Below are 11,317 nucleotides of genomic sequence, written 5' to 3' on the forward strand. Positions count from 1 at the left end.
CCATGGTTTCCACTCATACTGGGAATGATCACAGACCTTTTATGGCCATTCCCAAATGCAGGAATCTGCTAGTTCACCCCGTGACTGGGGAGAATCATCCACTCCATGATCTAATCAATTTGTTGGTTTGCAGACTCTGAGAAGACCTTTCCTGGGGCTCGGACTATCTGATCGTACGGTGGATGTGCTCACTGCGGCCTGGAGAGACAGTACCAAGAAACAGTACATTTCCTATATTAAGAAATGGGAAGTGTTCTGTTTACAGACTAATATTTCGTATGACACAGCACATATAACAAATGTATTGGAATTCCTCTCAAAATTTTATTTTGATGAGAGATTGAGTTATAGTGCTTTAAATTGTGCCAGAAGTGCTTTGTCGTCATACTTGTGCCCGGGATCGGGACACCACTCTGTTGAGTCTCACCCACTGACATCCAGGTTCATGAAGGGTATCTTCAACTCGAATCCTCCCATGCCCAGATACTCGGAAATATGGGATGTTGGCGTGGTACTAACGCTGCTTCGCCGTGGGCTCCAGCAACATCTCCATCCCTGGTCCAGCTCACTTACAAGGTAGTGATGCTCATGGCACTGGTGTCAGCCCAATGGGTCCAGTCATTGCATAAGCTGCGGCTGGATAGGATGATTACATCTGCCAATAGTATAACATTTTATGTGTATGATCTAGTCAAGCAGAGTAGACCAGGTACTTCCGGCCTCAACCTACTTTTTATGGCATACCCCTTGGACCTTCGATTATGTGTGGTCACACACCTCCGACAACATATTAAGGTCACCCAGAGCATTAGGGACTCAGAACTAGCAATGTTTGTTAGTTACAAGAAACCTCATAAGAAGGTTTCAGTACAGACCATTTGGTTAAAAAAGGTTCTGGCTTATGCAGGAGTAGATACTGACGTTTTCAAATCTCAATCCACCAGGGCTGCAACTACGTCAGCAGCGAGGGTTATGGATGTCCCGCTGGACCATATCCTAGCGGCTGCAGGATGGTCAAACAAGCGCACTTTTCAAACGTTCTATAATAAACCCATTGCCAGGCCGGGGGTATTTGCCAACTCCATTTTAAGTTCCAATTTATAGTTTCCCTTGGATGAGAGGGGAAACTATTGTTATTTTTGTCCATTAAAGCATCAGCATGTTATTTTTGTCCATTAAATCTATGTCATGTCTGAATGCATTATTAAAATTCACTCATCCTTGGTCAACTAATACAGTGTGTGGCATGGACTCGTGTCCACGGCATGAAATCACAGAGCTTTGAAATCTTCACTCCGAAGTAAAATAGTAAGATTAAACGAAAACTTACCAGTTTGAAGTTTGATCTTTATTTTATGAGGAGTTACGATGAGGGATTACGTGCCCTCCGCTCCCAATCCCCTTCTCATAAAGGTCAGCTGGTAGTTCTAGTTTCTCGAATCTTACCATATTCAGTTCAACAACTGTTATCTGGGATTTCACACCGCTGTGTTGAAGGTTGACGCGCATGCGGGCTGGCGGACTTCTTCACGTAATCCCTCATCATAACTCCTCATAAAATAAAGATCAAACCTCAAACTGGTAATTTCTCATTTAATCTTACTATTTATCTGGCTCATTAGCCCAGACCTCTGAACATGAGTCCAACAACTTAACCACGATGCTACTGTATCCAGTGCACTCCTATAAATAGCACAGAGGTTATTTATTAATTTAACTCGCCCTCTTCTGCCAGGTACAGTAAGTCTCTTCATTTCCAGGTGGTCTAAGTCCACATTAGTTTAATGGCATCTACTAAATCAACAAAATCCTATAGCAAATCCAAACAATTCAATAGTATTATTGTTTGAATTGATAAAAATTAAGTTGTGGAGAGTGAGCAAAACCAAGCCTGAATATAAGCATTGTTCTGAAATCCTTCCTGACACACAGATGTCTTAGAGTTCTGAAATCACTACATTAAACCTCTTTTGCTGTTTGTTTTCCTCCTCTCACAGCTATAAATCAGAGGATTTCTGGCGCATGGGGATGCATTCACAAGATCAAAGGGTAGCTTTGAGTCCAGTGACTCTTCCTTGCTCTCACAGTCTTTCTGTTTATAACACTTATCCCGCCAGTCCCTCCCTCCCCAACCCTGCTGCCTGCACAAACTTCCTGCTCTCTCTGGAATGGAAAATTTTAAATACAGTAACAAATCCAGCAGCAAAAATGTTCCAGTCCCAAATAGATGCCCGGAGCCAAGGCTTGAATGAAGTAGATTGAACTAATTTAACAGAAAAGGACACAGCTATCGAGAAACTTGCTTTAACAATGTAACTTGGAACAAATACCCGGAAACCCTCCAAGGCAATTCTTCTCACTGTTACTTTATTGGCTTCTCACTGTCACTTCTTTAGTCAGAGGGTGCTGAATCTGTGGAATTCTTTGCCACAGAAGGCTGTAGAGGCCAAGTCAGTGGATATTTTAAGGAAGAGATCGATAAATTCTTGTTTGGTAAAGGTGTCAGAGGATTATGGGGTTAGGAGGGAGAGATAGATCAGCCATGATTGAATGGCGGAGTAGACTTGATGGGCCGAATGGCCTAATTCTACTCCTATCACTTTTGACCTTATGACTTTGGCAAGGGATCATTGGGAATTTTGAAGAAATGGCACTATTGATCCCATTCAAGATATACAGGTAGATCCCATTCTGCTGGTTCCAGCAGGGGATCAGTCCCAGTAGGAATTCCAACACAAAAGGACATTAGCTGACAAAGCAGGTGCCAATGCCCATTGTAAGCTGCCTATCCTAGACCACATAATTGAATTAACCCCTTACTTTCAAAATATTTATTGTTTCAATCCTCATCCAATCTCTAATTTATTCAATGATACTGAATAAGTGAAAGGCCACTGTACTTGCAGAAGCTGTGCAGGGATCAAAGAGTTTTAAAATGTTCTATGCAATCATTGTTCTGCATGAAATGATGAGATTAACAGTCAGGTCACAAATCATTTACATTCAGTATCAGTATCAGTATATCTTTATTGTCATTTCCTGAGTACTCACATACCCAGAGGAAACAAAAAAACGTTGCTCAACCAGTGTCCATTCAGTGTGCAGTACAAATAACAACAAATAAATATCAATAAAAATACATATATCATGAACAAATTAAATTAAACACTCTACTCTCTACTAAACATCAACAGGTGTTCCTGTTGAGGAGGGATTAAACAAAAGCAGTATGTCAAGAGAGCATAATGCCTTTAGACTTTAGAGATACAACACAGAAACAGGCCTTTTGGCCCACCAAGTCCACGCCGACCAGTGATCACCCCGTACATTAGCCTGCACACTAGGGACAATTTTACAATTTTACCGAAGCCTATTAACCTACAAACCTGTATGTCTTTGGTCTGTGTGAGGAAACCAGAGCACCCGGAGAAAACCCACGCAGTCAAAGGAAGAATGTATAAACTACATGCAGACAGCACCCATAGTCAGGATCGAACCTGGGTCTCTGGCACTCCCCGCACACACAGAAATAAGCTGATTCTTAAAGAAATTTTCAAATTATTGTCCTTGGGAACAAACTGGAGTGTGCAGTAGCAATTACTGTTTGATCCTTAACCTAATCTATTTTAACTTGTATGTTAGCCATTAAGAATTTTGGAAAATGTCTGATATCATCCTACGTTTAATTAATTTTTAAGACAGCAGGCGCCTAGTAATTGGTTCATAATATTATTGCTATGTCAAAAGGTTCTTCGGGATAGGAGTTACTCCCATTTGGAAGGGAATTTGATAATTATGGACAGTCATTATGACTTTGTATACAGCAGGTCATGTCTTGATCAAGGTTTTTGAGGAGGTGACAAAGCACATTGATGAGGGTAGGGCGGCAGATCTTATCTACAAGGATTTTAGTAAGACATTTGATAAAGCGCCCATGGTGGACTGATCCAGAAGATTAAGACGCATGGGTTTCACAGGTACTTGGTCGTATGGATTCAGAACCCACTTACTCATAGAAGATAAAAGGTTGTGGTAAAAGGGCTTTACTCTGGCTGGAAGTCTGTGATCAGTGAAGCTCTGCAAGTATGTGTATTGGGATCTCTGTTATTTCTGATTATATATAGATTATTTGGATCTAGATGTAGATGGGTCCGTTAGTAAGTTTGCTGCCAACACCAAGATTGCTAGAAATATGGACAGTGAGAAAGGGTGTTAAATATACGGTGGGATATAGATCAACTACAGAAATGGGCAGATGGAGTTTAATCAGAGAAAATGCACTTTGGGAAGTCAAACATAAGAGGAAGGTTGACGGCAGGAACATTAACATTGATGTGCAGGGGGATCTTGGGTTCCAGGTCCTTAGCACCCTGAAAGTGGCAACACAAGTAGAAATAGTGGTAAAGAAGGCGTAAAATTTATATTAGCTGCATTGGATTACTGCATGCCGTTCAAGTCGTGGATATCCACGGAATGGAGGGATATGAATCATTTGTAGGCAGGTAATGCTAGTTTATCTTGGCATCATATTTGGCATAGGCATGTTTCGATTAGTTTTTTGTCAGGTGCCCAGAGGTACTGTGAACAACTTTTGTTGCGATCTAACTAGTCATAGGAAAGACAATGATTACAATCGAGCCATTCACAGTGTACAGATACATGATCAGGGAATGACATTTAGTGTAAGATAAAGCCAGTAAAGTCCAATCAAAGATAGTTTGAGGGTCTCCAAGGAGGTAGATAGTAGTTCAGGACTGGATGTTGGGCAGGAGGGCCTGCTCCTATAGTACTTTACTATGTTCTAAATTCTAGCGATGTAATACATTCTGCTTAGTTTATCAAAACATGGTGATATGTGTAGATAACATTGTTCAAAGGCCACTGATGTGGTAATAGTTACTGAATATAGTAAACAGCTTAATTAAAGCTGGTTGCTACAGAGAACTGTCATATGAAAGTGTGTGTGTGTTAGAACAAGAAGGTGTTTGAACGTGTATAAAATAAGAATTTTCTATCGTGGAGAGAACCACTTTGATTGGAGTTGCACTGGTGGTGAGGGCCATGAATTGAATGGTTGTTGAGGATCATCAACAGAATGGTTTGGGAGGACCATAAACAGATTGATTGTTGGCAATGCTTTTCAAAATCAGAAGGGAAATGAGGGAACGGTTTTGCTTGTTCTTGTGAACTATTTATTTACTGGACTAATTGAGCAGAATTTGCCTTCACTCTTTGGTTGGGACTGAGTGTGTCTAGGGCTATTGCAGACTCTTGCATTTGCTATCAGCAGGAACAGTAGAAAGTATGAGCGAACTGTATTTACCTGTAGTGTGTAAACTCTTTACTCTTATTCTTAAATAATAAAATGGTCATCTTGCATGTATTGATTACTGCCATGCCGTGTTCAAAAATCAGAATTTTGCAACAATATTTCAATACATTTAAGTATATTCAACAAACATTAATGGACAACAAAAGCACGTCTTTAGTAACCATGCCTTACTTAATATAGAAACATAGAAATAGAAAATAGGTGCAGGAGTAGGCCATTCGGCCCTTCGAGCCTGCATTGCCATTCAATATGATCATGGCTGATCATCCAACTCAGTATCCTGTACCTGCCTTCTCTCCATACCCCCTGATACCTTTAGCCACAAGGGCCACATCTAACTCCCTCATAAATATAGCCAATGACCTGGCTTCAACTACCTTCTGCAGCAGAGAATTCCAGAGATTCACCACTCTCTGTGTGAAAAATGTTTTTCTCATCTCGGTCCAAAAAGATTTCCCCCTTATCCTTAAACTATGACCCCTTGTTCTGGATTTCCCCAACATCGGGAACAATCTTCCTGCATCTAGCCTGTCAAACCCCTTAAGAATTTTGTAAGTTTCTATAAGATCCCCCCTCTTCTAAATTCTAAATTCTAAATTCTAGCGAGTACAAGCCGAGTCTATCCAGTCTTTCTTCATATGAAAGTCCTGACATCCCAGGAATCAGTCCGGTGAACCTTCTCTGTACTCCCTCTATGGCAAGAATGTCTTTCCTCAGATTAGGAGACCAAAACTGTACGCAATACTCGCGGTGTGGTCTCACCAAGACCCTATACAACTGCAGCAGAACATCCCTGCTCCCATACTCAAATCCTTTTGCTATGAATGCTAACATACCATTCGCTTTCTTCACTGCCTGCAGCACCTGCATGCCCACTTTTAATGACTGGTGTACCATGACACCCAGGTCTCGTTGCATCTCCCCTTTTCCTAATCGGCCACCATTCAGATAATAGTCTATGTTCCTGTTTTGCCACCAAAGTGGATAACCTCACATTTATCCACATTATACTGCATCAGTCATGCATTTGCCCACTCACCCAGCCTATCCAAGTCACCTTGCAGCCTCCTAGCATCCTCCTCACAGCCAACACTGCCCTCCAGCTTCGTGTCATCCGCAAACTTGGAGATGTTGCATTCAATTCCCTCATCCAAATCATTAATATATATTGTAAATAGCTGGGGTCCCAGCACTGAGCCTTGCGGTACCCCACTAGTCACTGCCTGCCATTCTGAAAAGGACCCGTTTACTCCTACTCTTTGCTTCCTGTCTGCCAGCCAGTTCTCTATCCACATCAATACTGAACCCCCAATACCGTGTGCTTTAAGTTTGTATACTAATCTCTTATGTGGGACCTTGTCGAAAACCTTCTGAAAGTCCAGATATAACACATCCACTGGTTCTCCCTTATCCACTCTACTCGTTACATCCTCGAAAAATTCTATAAGATTCATCAGACATGATTTACCTTTCATAAGTCCATGCTGACTTTGTCCAATGATTTCACCACTTTCCAAATGTGCTGCTATCCCATCTTTAATATCTGACTCTAGCATTTTCCCCACTTAGACTAACTGGTCTGTAATTCCCCGTTTTCTCTCTCCCTCACTTTTTAAAAAGTGGGGTTACATTAGCTACCCTCCAATCCTCAGGAACTACTCCAGAATCTAAATAGTTTTGAAAAATTATCATTAATGCATCCACTAATGCATTCATAATATAATTTAAATCATAAAAACACTTTCAAATTAACAAAATTTACAGAGGTTTCTAAAGATAAAAGGAACACTTTCAGAAATGTCATTGAATATCAATAAATTAATTCTCAAAATTTGAGTGGCCTGAGAAAAAACAAGACAGCTTGTTGCCTTGTTGGCAATACAGTGTGCAATTCAGTATTTTTATGCTATTTGGCATGTTGGAGTTTACAGGTTTTGGTTGGGCTATTTATTTGGTATTAAGGTTACATTTACACAGCGGCCAAGTGAATGCCATGCTGGTCAGCAGCAGCAGGAAGGCGAGTGGAAATTAAACCACATTTACTGGTAGTGCAGTCCGATGAAAAACTCATGATAAACCATAAACCTTTGAAGACGACAGCATAGGAACAGGCCCTTTGGCTCATGATATCTTTGTCGAACAGGATACCAAACAAAACTAATCACTTCCGCCTGCATATGATCCATATCTTTCCATTCCCTGCATATTCATGTGCCTATTTAAAAGTCTCTTAAATGCCACAATCATATCTCCCTCCAACCAATCCTTGGCAGTGTGTTCAAGGAACCCACCATTCCAAGCCCTTTATCTTTTGTATAAAATTTCCCTCTCTCTCCTTCTCACACCTTAAAGCTATGCTTTACAGTCTGACATCTCTACCCTTGAAAAAAGGTTCTGATTGTCTACCCTGTCCATGCCTCTCATAATTTTCTATACTTCTATCAGCTACATCATCTGATACCAAGCATAAATTTCCTCTTTTATCTTTGAACATATCTGTTCCTTTATCTTCCAATGAGTATTAGGAAGCCTGGAGTTTAATCAGTGATTGCATCTTTCTTGTTATTACGTTCTATCAATGTTGCCTCAGTGAATGAACTCTCCAGTATGTCCTCTCTGTGACTTTCTCCTTGATTAGTGATGCATTTCCTCCACCTCCTTTACCTCCATCTCTATCACGTCTGAAAGATCAAAATCCTAGAACATGAGCTGCCAGTCTTGTCCCTCTCGCAACCAAGTCTCCGTCATGGCCTCTGCATCATTGCTCCATGCACAGATCCATTCACTCCATGAAAATAATACTCCATGCAGGTCATGTTCATTCATATGGCGAAGATAAACACAACATGCTGGAGTAACTCAGCAGAACAGGCAGCATCTCTGGATAGAAGGAATGGGTGAAGTTTCGGGTCACAAAGGGTTTCGACCTGAAACGTCACCCATTCCTTCCATCTAGAGATGCTGCCTGTCCCGCTGAGTTACTCCAGCATTTTGTATCTATCTTAGGTGTAAACCAGCATCTGCAGCTCCTTCCTACTTTATTCATATGGCCCTGCCTGTCCTTCATTTCAGACTTAGTTATGATAACCTCCACCTGCCCATCGGTTCCTCGATTTGCTGACATACTCCAGTTCCTACCAGTCAAGTCAAGTCAACTTTATTTGTTATAGGGAGGAATTTGCTGCCCACACATTGCTCAAGGGTTGGACTCAGGTATGCATGAAGTCAGCAAGTAATGCTTCTCATCCAGTGGACAGCCATTGATTCATTCTGATGACCCAGGATACGTCCACAGCCTAAAATATGTAGTAATTGTTGCCAGATTAAGGAGCCTTGTAAACTAGAAGAAGGGTTTCGGCCCGAAACGTTGCCTATTTCCTTCGCTCCATAGATGCTGCTGCACCCGCTGAGTTTCTCCAGCTTTTTTGTGTACCTTTGTAAACTAGAGGTTGGTGTTTCTGTTAGTAATAATAATAGGCAGGATCCAGTGAACCATGGTTTACATTCACCACATACTTCTCGTGGATCTCAACTTCACACACAAGACAGATTGGGGCAATTGAACCATGGCCCATGGATCAAATACCATATTCAATCCAATTTTCCACCCAGAGTACTGAAAATGTTTGAGGTCTGGGTGAATCCAAAGATGTGCCGTCGTCCCCCTCTTCTTGCCTCCACGGTGATTTTCAATAACAATGACAGTTTATCCTGGTGCAAGGCCATTAACTCCCACTGACAACCTCATTTCATCCAAGATCAATATTAATCCCTAAGAGCTTGTTTACTGAGCATAAATCCCCACTAACCAGTGCTATATTGCAAGTGACAAATTTATGACACTAGGCGTTTGAAAATTGGCTTTTGTGCTCAGTGAGTTTTTGATCATCCCAATCTCAATAATTATCTGCATAACATCTGTTGCCATCCTTCAAAAACAACAAAGCTCCATAATTTAAGATGCTATGATGTTGTGAAATACTGAAGAAGCTGAGCTTTCAATTAATTGCCCCGTCCGGCTTCCAGGAGTCAAACTTCATATTTTCCATGAGATTTACCCTCTTTCCAAACAAGTTTGATTTCACTTCTACAACATCACTCCCAACATATGTGCACACACAATCTAGGCGGGTCGAGCCACTGCCTCTAGGCCCTAGAGTCCCTAATCTCGAGTTCTGCCGGTGTGAAGTTTGCATGTTCTCCCGGTCACTGAGTTGGTTTCCACTGAGGAGCTCCGGGTTCCTCACACATCCCAAAGATGTACAGGCTGGTGGGCTAATTAGCGGCTGTAAAATGCCCGTAGTGTATGGGTGAGGGGAGATGATGGAAATATGGGATGAACAAAATGGGGTCAGTAGAGTATTAGTGTAAATGGCTAGTTGATCGCCGATATGGTCTTAACAAACTTGTTTCCATGTTGTGTGATTCTGAAGCTATAAAATTACAAAGGTGGTCTATCCTGAACAAAGATTTGACAATCCCAATCGTTAAACATAGCTACTCATAGTTGCCCCCATGTGGCAAAACTTCGAACAGATCGCAAAAGCATAGCAAATATGCAATAAGGTTGTGTTGTGTGGGCTGGGGAGGGATCTGCACCAGTTTAATGGAGAATGTTGGCATTTAAATTCAGTCATGCACAATCCCCAAATTGTTCCGTCTATCCTTGCTGACTAGGATCTTTGGGTCAGGAAGTCATGGATCCAGTTGCAGAGCTAGATATTGATTTCTCCAACCAGGTGTTTGGAGATGAGATTGGGTCATTGAGAGTCATAGTCATAGTCATAGAGCGATACAGTGTGGAAATAGGCCCAACTTACCCAGCTACACTGGACAACATGTCCCAGCTACACTAGTCCTGCATTTTGCCTGTATCCCTCCAAGCCTGTCCTATCCATGTACCTGACTAATTACTTCTTAAATGTTGGGATAGTTCCAGCCTCAACTACCTCCTCTGGCAGCTTGTTCCAAACACCCACCGCCCTGTGAAAATGTCGACTAATGGCGTTGAAGGCAGAGGATAGGATGTGGGTGACTTTGTTGCCTAGATATTCCAGGGATGAGTGTTCCTTCCAGGGATAACTGTACCCCCAAACTGTGCCTTTCCCTGCTCTGTTTTTGGTTCCCGCTTCCAGCAACGTTTGGGCACCATCAGTTTGCGCTGGAAGGCACAGGGAGAAATCTAACTCATGGCTGACTGTAAGAGGATGTTCTGGTCCCCAACATCTATGAGCAATAGCTGACACCTGTTCTTCCTTGTGGTTTACCTTCACCTAATGCTTCAACATTTCTCACTCCCCTCCCCCTCCCACACAAACCATGAGCCCTGCATACATCCCAGCTGGCAGGAAACCTAACCACAGATCACAGCACCACTGTCAACATGTCCAAGTCCAAAACAAATCCCTGCGTTCAGTGCCCACGCTGGGAGAACTGAACAGTCTCTGTTGACAGAGGTGTGTTGCAGAGGTGGCCTGGTAACTTTATTAAATTATCTTTTTGCAGATTTTGCTCAGCGTTCATGATACTGCAGTAACTTGACCACAGAAGGTGGCAACATCTGGCCAAAGTGGACATTGGGGTGCAGTGAGTTATTTGAATTTCTCGCCCACTTGTTATTACTATAGTGCGGGCCAAGGCACTGATTCCAATAAACTGATGAGTTATGAGCGTACTTCCAAAAGACTGGAAGATAAATTGTCTAATCGACCCACTGATCCATCTAATCAATATAGGGGGATTTTCAACAGCCCCAACCCCTACAAAAGGTAAATTAGCGATGCATGAGAATGTTAAACATTTAACGTCTCATGGGAAATATTCTTGTTTTAAATGGAAGGATAACAAGCAATTGGTGACCAATCTCTCACAGAAACATATAAATTCTTAAGGGATTGGACAGGTTAAATGCAGGAAATATGTTTCCGATTTTGGGGGAGTCCAGAACCAGCGGTAACATTTTAAGAATAAGGGGTAGGCCATTTA

This window comes from Leucoraja erinacea, chromosome 7 (genome assembly GCF_028641065.1).
Source record: "Leucoraja erinacea ecotype New England chromosome 7, Leri_hhj_1, whole genome shotgun sequence".
Lineage (NCBI taxonomy): Eukaryota > Metazoa > Chordata > Chondrichthyes > Rajiformes > Rajidae > Leucoraja > Leucoraja erinaceus.